This window comes from Sipha flava, unplaced genomic scaffold (genome assembly GCF_003268045.1).
Source record: "Sipha flava isolate LNK unplaced genomic scaffold, YSA_version1 0_pilon_pilon, whole genome shotgun sequence".
Lineage (NCBI taxonomy): Eukaryota > Metazoa > Arthropoda > Insecta > Hemiptera > Aphididae > Sipha > Sipha flava.
In genome coordinates, this window is record NW_020271713.1 from 6,364,618 (window position 1) to 6,375,709 (window position 11,092).

Sequence of the window (11,092 nt, forward strand, 5' to 3'; positions counted from 1 at the left end):
GATAACTGTAAAATGTTGCACCGTATAGCGTTGTAGTATTACACGGATTGTTAACATTTTGTTAGTACGCTCAAAGAGTTCCGAGTACAGTACGTGCAGTTAATGTTATGATCATGGTCGGTGGATAATGCAAAATATTTTTTTTTTTTTTTTTTAACGAACGAACCGATGTAACAGTAACAAGTAGGTACGAGTATGTATACACGTTTGAGGCACCGATGGAAAAATCGGTTGGCTGGTATTTTAATAAGATATACGGACGTGTTCGAACGCTAGTGTTCATATTTTTTATTATGCAAATGTCGCGTTTGTATATATATATATATATGTATAAAAATGTTGTCCGGGTCCATCGGTGTACTGTTACACTATTCATTATCGTCATCTCCGGGGTAAGTGGAACACAGGCGCCATCGAATTTTGGTCGTAATGAGTAACCGTAATAACCGCTATACGCTCACGTTAGTTTATATTATTTCGTTTTACGTGACCATGTTAGTGTACGCACATTCACAAGAAATTTAGAGAGACAGGAAAAAGAAAAAAAACGGATATGTTTAAACGTGCATTGTAATACGCGAATCTTTATTTTTACATAAGAACTCTGTGACACGTGAGCGCGGACGAACTGTCTTGTGTGCCACTCGTTAGGAGGCCTGCAATGTCTCGGCTGAAAAATAAAAACGTACCTACACATGATTAATAATAATAATCATTGATTCGCGCGAAACTTGTACGTAGTGTAATGTTTTAATAGGTACGCACGACGGTTTCGGAATAAAGGTCTATACGAGTCCGATTCCTTAAGAGGGCCCACGCACGTTCGGTCAGAACTGTTGGGATTCGACTGTTCGGTTCTATTGAAAATTCGAATCGTTTTTAATTGTTAACATGCTGAAAACCAGCGAATTTATTGTACAATCGGAATAAATCATTATAGTCGTTGTAATCATACAAAACGGCAACGACAGATGACAGACGCTCTCTCGACCATCGGGTTAACGTGTGTTTTAAAAAATAGAATAACGTAAAAAAACTTATCTATTGGTGTAAACAACGGTTGTTAAAAATAAGTGAACTCTCGCATAAATATTCGTTAAAATAATCGACGATTATTCCAAAAGATCTTAATAATTACTCGCGGACGAACGAAGGTGTCTAATTACTTTCTTCCACTACCGTCCGTACCACTAATCCCCGAGACGAAATATTACAACGAAGGATGTTGTATCGCCGCGTTAAAGATCATCAACGATCGGAAGAAGTCGATAGAACTCGCGCAGTAGTGTTGTTGCCGCGATTTTTTCAAATCAAATCGTTTTCGAAAAACATAGACCTATATGGACTAAAAACTATTTAGTCGGTAGGTCTATGGTTCGGACCGGGTACACGAGTTGACTTCCACGTAACAGCGGTGATGGGGAAATGTGTACAGTTGATCAGTTAGTCTGCACACGCATCGTTCGCGGTCCAATCGCTACCGCTCGGTCGGTCGGTACACCCCGGAAACGTGTTTCCGACCGCAACTGTGTTTCCGAACTTCACGGTGGCAAAATCTACTTAGCGTCGACCTGCACACGTATGATCGATACAGGTAGAACTGTCCAACCGGAATCGTACGGATTTAACCGAACGTGCGTGCGTCCATGTGTGTGTGCGCGTGTGTGAAGATGTGTACCGAGGAACTTTTTATGTGGGGTAAGGTTCGGCAAGTTTAAGCTTACTGTTCGTAAAAATATAGCGCATGTTAAACAATGAAATTAATAAATTTATTGTGTTCAAACAAACATACGATGTTAAACATTGATAATGAAATACATAAAATGTATCATATTCGGAATTTCCATGGTTAAAATAGTGATCACCTAATTACAATACTGTATAGATTATTATTTTTCTTTTTGCCAATCCATCCGGCACTTGTTCCGGATTAACTTCAATTGTCCTGTTGATATTCAGCCGTTTCTTATTATCGTTATCATTTGTTGCCGCCCGTTCGGGCAATGGGTATACACGTTAAACGATGTTATACAAGCAAATTTACTATCTCGAGTTCACCGGGGGGGGGGGGGAGGGTTCTGACCCCCAACCATCGCCCGCGAATACGCCTACGTGCGTGTGCGTGCGTCAAGTCGGTCATGCGCAATACGAAACGAGTGACGTTCATCTCCGTCCGCGGCAACGGACGAAACGACGTTTCCCGCCGTGACGACACGTTGTTGTCGCGTTTACGAGCTGCTGCGGATCTCGATGGGGTGAAACGCGTGGCGCGGAAAGATCGAATCCGTGTGATTAAAAACGCGAACGGGCGTGCACGCGAGATACGAAATGTTACGATCGAAACGTTATCCGTACGCGCCGTAATCAACAGGTGCCCATACACGAGCGGATTTTATAACGGATTTGGTCTGACGGACTAAATCCTTAGGTCCTTGAAAGATTTGGTCCGTCGGACTAGGTCCTTTAACGTGTCCACTAACGTGAAAATAAAAGTCCGCTATTTTTCGCGGAGCGAATCCACCAGCGGACCATGTCCGCTGGTTAGTGGAGGAAATCCGTTGATTTTTATGCTGAGGACCTAGTCATTTGGTCTTTCAAGACGTTCTGAAAGATCTGCGGATTTATGCGACGGACTACAACAGTTATCAATAAAACAAAAATTTCTTATCAAGGTCCGTGGTCCGCCGGACCTGGTCTTTTAGTCTGTGGCAAAGCGAGAGACTTGAACCGTTGGACTAAATCCGTTGGATTTTAAATCTGCCGGATTGAATCCTTAGAACACCACACACGAAAGGACTTTTTAGAGGATTTAATCCGTCAGAGACCAAATCCGTTATAAAATCCGCTCGTGTATGGGCACCTAACGTCGTCCGCGTCGACGTGCGCCGGCGGCTCGGCCGGAACGGCGTTGGTCCGGGTGCGACCGCTCCGCGGAGACGTTTAACAACGTTTGAAGAAATAACGTATCGCGACGTCGCGATGCCGCGCCCGCTGGAGCGTGATTGGCCGACCGGCGGACGTCCGTGCGAACATCGGCACGTGTACGTTACGTTTCACGCGCAGGAGAACCGCAACGAACGGAACCGTCGTTTTGTAATCGCCACGTCAGCGGTGGGCTCGTGCGCGAAACCGGACGATTCAAAGGCCCCGAAACACTTCGCCGCACCGGATCTCGAGACCGCGGGAAAACGTAAACGTTTTTCAAACGTCCGGTCGGCGATCGGTAATTTTCGCCCGCGCGAATAATCGTTCGCATTCATCGTAAGGATGACCGATGAACATTCTCGTCTTTGTCGTCGATTGTTAGTGGTTATCGTAGCTCTTGAAAATCTTCCAACGCTCCTCGAAATACTTTTTGTACACGCGTCTTGTTACCGGTGCACGTTGATCGGAAACTAATCGAAATGCGAAGAATGACTTGGTGATATTGGTTTTCATTTAAAATTCGTGAAATTTTCCTATACTTACGAGAAGTAAACGTAGCGAAAACAATAATCAAACAAAAAGTGTCACGAGAATTATTATTTTTATATAATAGGTGTGTTTAAAGTCACATAAAACCTTTCGACGTTAATCATAAATATTTATCTAAAAAAAAAAAAAAAAAAAAAATAAATAAAACAATAATATCAAACAATTAAGAAACTTCATATAGATTAATTACAATTTCAGTATGATGTGCACTACGCGTACAACTGCACAATATTCAGTGTAAATCGATCCAATACGGGAGATCCAAACGGACAGAAATATATGCCTATAAAATGATCGATAACGTAAATCCTATTTTGATGTTTGCCGTGAATTAATTTCCTGTTCTTATACAAAACAATTTTTATTGAACATTTTTCATACTTTAATAATACGACATTCGGATTTTACTGAACACAAATAGTAAATCCTAGCATTAACTGAACAGTAGAACCTATTTCTACTCAGTTATCATATGTATTTTGTGCAAAAAAATACTGTCACAACCTTCTGATTACAATAAATTATAATTTTTCTACTCTAATTTTCAATGTATATATAAGTGTGTGTATATATATTTTATAGTTAAAATTATTAATACAAATAAAAACCCTTTGAATAAAAACGCGAGATGACAAATTATGAACATAAAAAAAAATCCCTGGGCATAATCTATTTCAGTACTTCTTGAACTTTTTTTATCATGCGTCTCTTTTATTCAATGTAAAATTGTCCCCCCCCCCTCCTAAGGTCTAATTTTTTTTAAGTGTATATTTAAATTAAATTGTTATTGTTATACGCATACTAAAAACACAGATTCAATAAATAGTAAATACATGAACCTTTTATTAATAGGTATCTCTGAAGAAATATATTATACCGAATTTGATACTTTAAATATACAAAAAATATATGAACAATAAATACATAAAGTCGTTATAGAAAAAATTACATAAAAATTAGATCATACATTTTTTAATAAATGTAATGGGTGGGTTTGCATATTTTTGCATAATAAATCAATGTCCGGCGTGATATTGGAAACAGTGATGCGCAAATTTGCTTCTAAAGTTTCTTCTGAAAGACAAAACCTATGTTTATTTTTTATTATTTGAAGTTGTGAAAATGTCGTTTCACAGAGATATTTCGATGCAAAAAGAATTAATATAAGTAAGGCTTCTTTTAAAATGAATGGATATTCTTGCTGTTGTCTCAACCGAAATTCCGAGAGTTAATTTTCGTGAAATTCGGTTTCAAGGGTGGAGTCTCTAATTTCAATTTGTTCTTCTTTTGTAGCACATGGAATATAATCATATTTCAAGGAAATAGAAAATTGTACTTTTATTCAATTGCGTTCATTGTTTTCGTTTAAATTGGAAAAATATTTTGATAAAAACTGTTGCATCGCAGACATATAATATCAGTTATTACGTTTAAAACTCAAGTGAATATTGAAAGCTCATAAATGGAAAGGAAATTATGTAAGCTCGTAAGCAATTCAGTATATACAACGTATAAAATATAATATACATATAGTATACATTGTAATACGCATTTAATTGATAAGACAATTTTTTTTAAATGCTTGATGTTTTGAGGTAATCATTAAAATGATGGTATTTTTACCTTGAAACGATAGGTTTAGTTCATTAATTTATTAGATATATTCGCTAAATATGAGAATAAGCACATCCATTTTTTCGTTACTCAGAAGTTATATAAATTATAGATATTACAGATAAATAGGCAGAGCTCATAACTTGGTTCTATGACTGTTTTTAAAACATCACACAAAAGCCAACAAACGTTAATGCGAAAAAGCAATTTATTATGATTAGATTCCATTTAATTTTAAAAATTCGAGAATTAAGAGAACAATTTTTCACAAAATTTACCATCGATAGTTTATCATTTATAATTCAATTCAATCACAGCTTAATTTTTTGAAAAGTTAAAAGTTAAATGCAGTACAAGTTGGGGTCCACCGCAGCGTGAATCGGCCCGATGTTCACGAGCTACTATTTGGAAAATCCGCAATCCGCACAGAAATGCCTACATTTATTTTCCTTCATTTCGAATGATTTTCATTTTGCGTTTTATTTATTTATTTTTATTTTTTTCTATACGTCCAATTGTTATCAATTCAAATTGGATTACGATTTGAATAGTAAACCTTTATGTTGTGTGTTTCTTAAAACATATTATGCTTTTCGTAGTAATAATATTACCTGGGATTCAGTCGCTGGTGTAGTAGTTGTGTTCCTCGAATAATAATTGTCGCTAGAGATTTGTTGAATCCTTTTCCATAAAATAAAAAAGAAACAGCTCGTTAAGACGAATATTCTTCATCTGTACAACATAATGTTATTAATGTTTGAGGAGGATAAAAAACATCGCAATTATAATTAATTGTAGGTACACTCTTTTGATAATGCACACTTTTTTAAGTATAGATCAGTGTTTTTATTCCACTGCTTTCTTATAGATTTTCAAAAATGGCACGTTTCCTCCTTCCCCATCAATTAAAAAAGATTTCATTACACCTTTTATTCCTTTTGTAACTATCGAAAATAGTAAAAAATTAAGATGAGGTAAATTGAAATTGGATAATGTAAATTATAAAATGGTAAATTGTACATTTATAAAATATGAGATTGTAAACGTCCACATTTTCCATATTTCAATAAAATTGTAATTTTCATAATTTCATCGTCTCTAATCACTCTCCGCTATATTTAAATTGCTCCCCATGGAGCAATTCTTTCCCATGTTCCTCTGTTGGAAAACACTGGTCTAAACCATGTTGACTGCGATCATTAAAAATATTGTAATAATATAGTTCACGCGTGTATTCCTATGTATACAGGTTCAATCGAATATTGAAATCTTTACTGGAATTACAACTTAGTGTTTATATATTTTATAAAACGAACAATGCATATAAAATATTTTATACCAATACCACGAACGACGTTATACCTACCCGATTTGATTAAAGTTCTCGAAACAGCCGATGACCATTCCATGAAAACCATGACTTCGTGATATGACCGTGAATGATCGTTTTATTTATACGTATTTTTTGCAAATCACCATAAATCACATTTCGTTATAAATTATAAAACTAAGTGAAATCTATAATCATAGATGCATACTCTGAGTCTTATTCTCGACGGTATGGTTTCTATATCACGATATGACCTAACATATAAACTTAATAATGCAGTATACAGAATTAAGTTAAGTCGTATTATTTACTTTTGGACTGCTTTGTCAATATTGTATTGAATGAAATGTATGTAGTAATTAAATAGTCTCTGCACGGCTTTTGGAATGACTTCCTATGCATACGAGTATTTTCAGCGTACAATAAAATAATAGAATACATGGTAATTTATATAAAGCCTAGGTTTTACTTTAAGCATTACAAAATTCATTGCAAAGATCTTTTTTGTTTCAAAAGAAAAAATAAATAATTATAATAATAAGAGACTAGAGTGTGCGGTGCATGTAAAATCTAATGTAACTCAAATATCAATCATTTGAAATAGAATATTATATTTAATTTAGTAAAATTCTGTTTGAACAATGTTTGTTCTATATTATTCTAGTATATCTTAAGATTCATAACATGCAATTTTTATAAATTTACACGTTTAGCTTGGCTGTATACTGTTTAATGCAATCAAAATGTATTATAATTTTCTAAAACATCTGAGAAATTACATAAATAACCTCTCTAAAGTAACATCTGCGTCAATTTTTCAATCGATAAAGAAACTATAATATGAAATTATAGGAGTAATTTCATTGTTCTAAAACATTGTTTTCCTTGAATAAAATCTGTACATAAAACCAATTGAATCTACGGCTGACATAAATAATTTAAAATAATATTTATAAACATTGTATAAGCCAATCGTCAGTTTATTTATGATTCAGTGTACAATTTATGAGTATGCATTGTTCAAACTTTAAAAGTCTTAAATTTGAATCATAATTTTAGTTTTTTTGATGGATTTAATCTACTCGTATCTACTTTATTATAGTTTTAATTTCATATTTTGAGATGAAAGGGGAAAATTTGATAAGAAATAATGAGACTTATTAAATTGAAAATAGACGAAGTTGAATTATTATTATACAAAATAAAAATGAAAGAATATAATAATATATAGTTTTTTAGAAATATTTAATTAAAAGATTCAGCTAATTAAAGCAATAAAAATAAATTGTTTCACAACAGAATAATTGTTTTAAGTACAATAAAATAGCTGTAGCTGAAGACAGATTTAAGTATAAGATAATACCCAAAAGATATGTATACGTATAATGATTAGTAGGGTTCGGGACTTCTTGCACCAAAAATCATCGAAATATGCAGTCAAAATCGTCAAAATATGCTTTAAAATATGCATCTAATTTTTTATTTTATTTTTAAAAAACGCATAAGGTATATTATAAATTATTATTTAAAAATAAAAATCTAAAAATTAGGTAGGTACTTAATATAAAAAAATAATAATTGTAAAAATAATGATAGTAAAAAAAAAAAAAAAATGGTACAGTTAATAAGAAATAATGTAAGCGTGATGATATGATTAACGAACGAACACGTACTAATTTCATTTCATTGTACAATTCATACCCGGCTAATAACTGATTACTTTGGAGAGTTTGAATTTATATTTGTTTCATGATAATATGAAGATAATATGAAGATAAGCCTGTAGGAGTATAAGATTCATTAGGTTATACCACAACTATACAATTGTCGATATTGTCGATAATAAGGTTGATTATTAAGCGATAAAGAGACTATCATCGCAAACTAATCATTGATTAGTGTTAGGATTTCACTTCTTGGTTCATTTGACACATATTATTCGTTATTATATTTTAAATAATTTGTATTTGCAACAACGACATTTAGACAACATTCGACCCGATTTAGTACTGGTTTTTGACCTACTGTCTTTTAAGTTGTAGACAGAACATTGTGTTATAATTTTAGATTTGAAAACGATGATTAATCGTAGTTTGAAAAACAATTTGGAATGAAATGCGATTTCCGACAAATGTAATACGTAGAGTAAATACAGAATGATTTTTCTTCTCTCCAAATTTCAAGTGTTAATAGATAATGTTTTCATCGTTCATAGTGTAAGAGTTTTTTATTGAAATTCATAAAATTTGATATTATTAACACTTCAATAACTAATACATAAATGTTAATGAAATGAGTGTAAACATTTATAGCTAGTATTTGTATATCAAGTATTTGTATCATATGATTTAAAATAATGCATATAAAAATATAATACATTTTTTAAAATCTTAAAATATATTTTACGAGTTGTCACTTGAGTATCGTGTTGACTTTTCTTTAGATAGTAGATTGAATGAAAATAGTTCTATGTCTATAGTTGTAACATAGGTAAAATCCAATTTATGTAAATAAATATGAATGGGTTATAAATTAAATATTCCTTATATAACGTCATAAAATAAGACTGATATGAAAATAAAGCATATGTCGAATCATTATAGAACAATGATTGTTAAAATATCGAGTTTTAATTTTAAAGATTGGTAAATAATAATAATAGCTTACATCAAAAAAAAAAAAAAAAGTGAAAAATTGATGAGAAGGTTGATGATATTGATCAGATACGATATTTAAACGGCTTATTGGTGATTTTCGATGCCAGTATTTTTTCAATAAGATTTATCTAAAATTGTGATCGCTCCTTTCGGTACCAATTAATTATAAATCCTTTGGCCCTAGTTTAGTTTAACATTCAAATATTACTCAGTGCAATGTCTATACATGGATGATGGTAGCATAAGACAAGTAAAATACGAACAATATATAAAGCCAATAATTTCGGTAAATTCAATAAAATATTAATTTTTCATCGTAGTACCTACTTCAATACCTCTACTTGTGTAATAATTTTAATTATATTAATAATATTTACTATACAATTCTAAAATACAATAAATATCGAGTAGTATTTAATAGATATAAATATACACATAATTATTAATATTAATTATTATATATATATACAATCTGTATATCTCATCATTTAATATACATAGTGTAAAATTGAGTTGCTATTTTTTTTGTTTGGAATGCACTCCGAAACGGCTGAATAGATTTCGATGCGGTTTCCACAGTTGGATAGACAATTAACAATGAAAGGTTTATGTGTAAAATGTATTGATATAATTTGATTAATAAAATTTATACGATATAATCAAATTTTAATTTGACATACGTGTTGTGCTCTCCCGATTAATTTGTTTTCAAGCATTTATTAGTAATCAATTGTTTTACGGTTTCCAGACGTTCTGTTAATCACAGAGCTTGTGACGAAATTGTGACGTATCAGGGACAATTAGTGCTGGAACAGGCTTACCTAGTATACACTTACCACGAATGTCGCCCGTAGCGAAAACCATGAATTTATACGTGATCAACTTTTGAAACTTTTACCACCATTTTTAAATTACTTTATCATTGGATTATCGACCATGTTATACATTGTACATTGATTGTAACGGATAAAATATTAAGACGTTGAACGAAAAAACACGATTTTAAACTAAAGATAAAAAACTAAAATTTAAGTGATAAAAATATTTACGAGAATACTCGTATATATTTTTTGAAACGAAACAGCAGACGTTTAACGAACTTCCGTTATTTTAAACGAAGCAATTTAACGCTTTTGTAATATTGTACATGCTCAGTGGCGAACCCGTGAAACATTTTTGGGGGTCATAAATTAATTGCACAATATTTTTTGGTCATAATATAATCGGAAACTTTGTTATAAATTATTACTAAATACTTAAAACTCATGTTGATCACTTGATATCAATGATAACCACATTATAAAATAGTGACTATATGTGACCATCACTCCTAATCTCGATTTGGTCGAATATTGATATTTTATATTACATTGATAAGTGATATCAAAAACTTATGATATCAAACACGGTTAAAATTAGTGAAAATTAAAAATATTTATGATTTACATTATTTAAGCTCAACAATTAATTTGCGTTATGGCATCAAAAAAACTTCTCAGGGGGGGGGGAGAAAATGCCCCTGTTGCCCTTTCTATACTCACAGGTATGCCACTGTACATGCTTTTAATTAAACGTAAGTTATGCGCACTGAATTATATTATATTTTTAACAACGACCCTATGAACTTCACGCTATCTATATTGAAATAAACACTCAAAAGCACATTTAACTAAGTTTTCATCAATAAAAAACATTTTTAGGCACATATATTACTTTTTCAGCGGCAATACTTTCGAAGGCCAATGGCAAAACGGCAAGAGACATGGGTTAGGCGTGGAATCCCGAGGGCGGTGGTTGTACCGAGGAGAGTGGACACAAGGCTTTAAAGGTCGATATGGCGTCAGACAGTCGGCAACAACTAACGCTAAATATGAAGGGACTTGGGCAAACGGACTCCAAGACGGTTATGGGTTAGAGACATACGCCGACGGTGGTAAGTTATTATTACTATCGTTATTTTTATCATTATAATTATTATTATTATTATTATTATTATTATTATTATTATTATTATTAT

The 11,092-nt window shown here is 32.5% G+C and overlaps 1 long non-coding RNA gene across 1 annotated transcript in view; it reads left to right on the forward strand.

Moving 5' to 3' along the window:
• The window catches only part of LOC112686989, a 72,302-nt gene extending 61,425 nt beyond the window's left edge, over window positions 1–10,877 (forward strand). Inside the window, exon 3 of the long non-coding RNA XR_003149129.1 lies at window positions 10,797–10,877. This is a non-coding gene — a long non-coding RNA (uncharacterized LOC112686989). The remainder of the gene's footprint in view (window positions 1–10,796) is intronic.
• The last annotated feature ends 215 nt before the right edge of the window (window positions 10,878–11,092 follow it).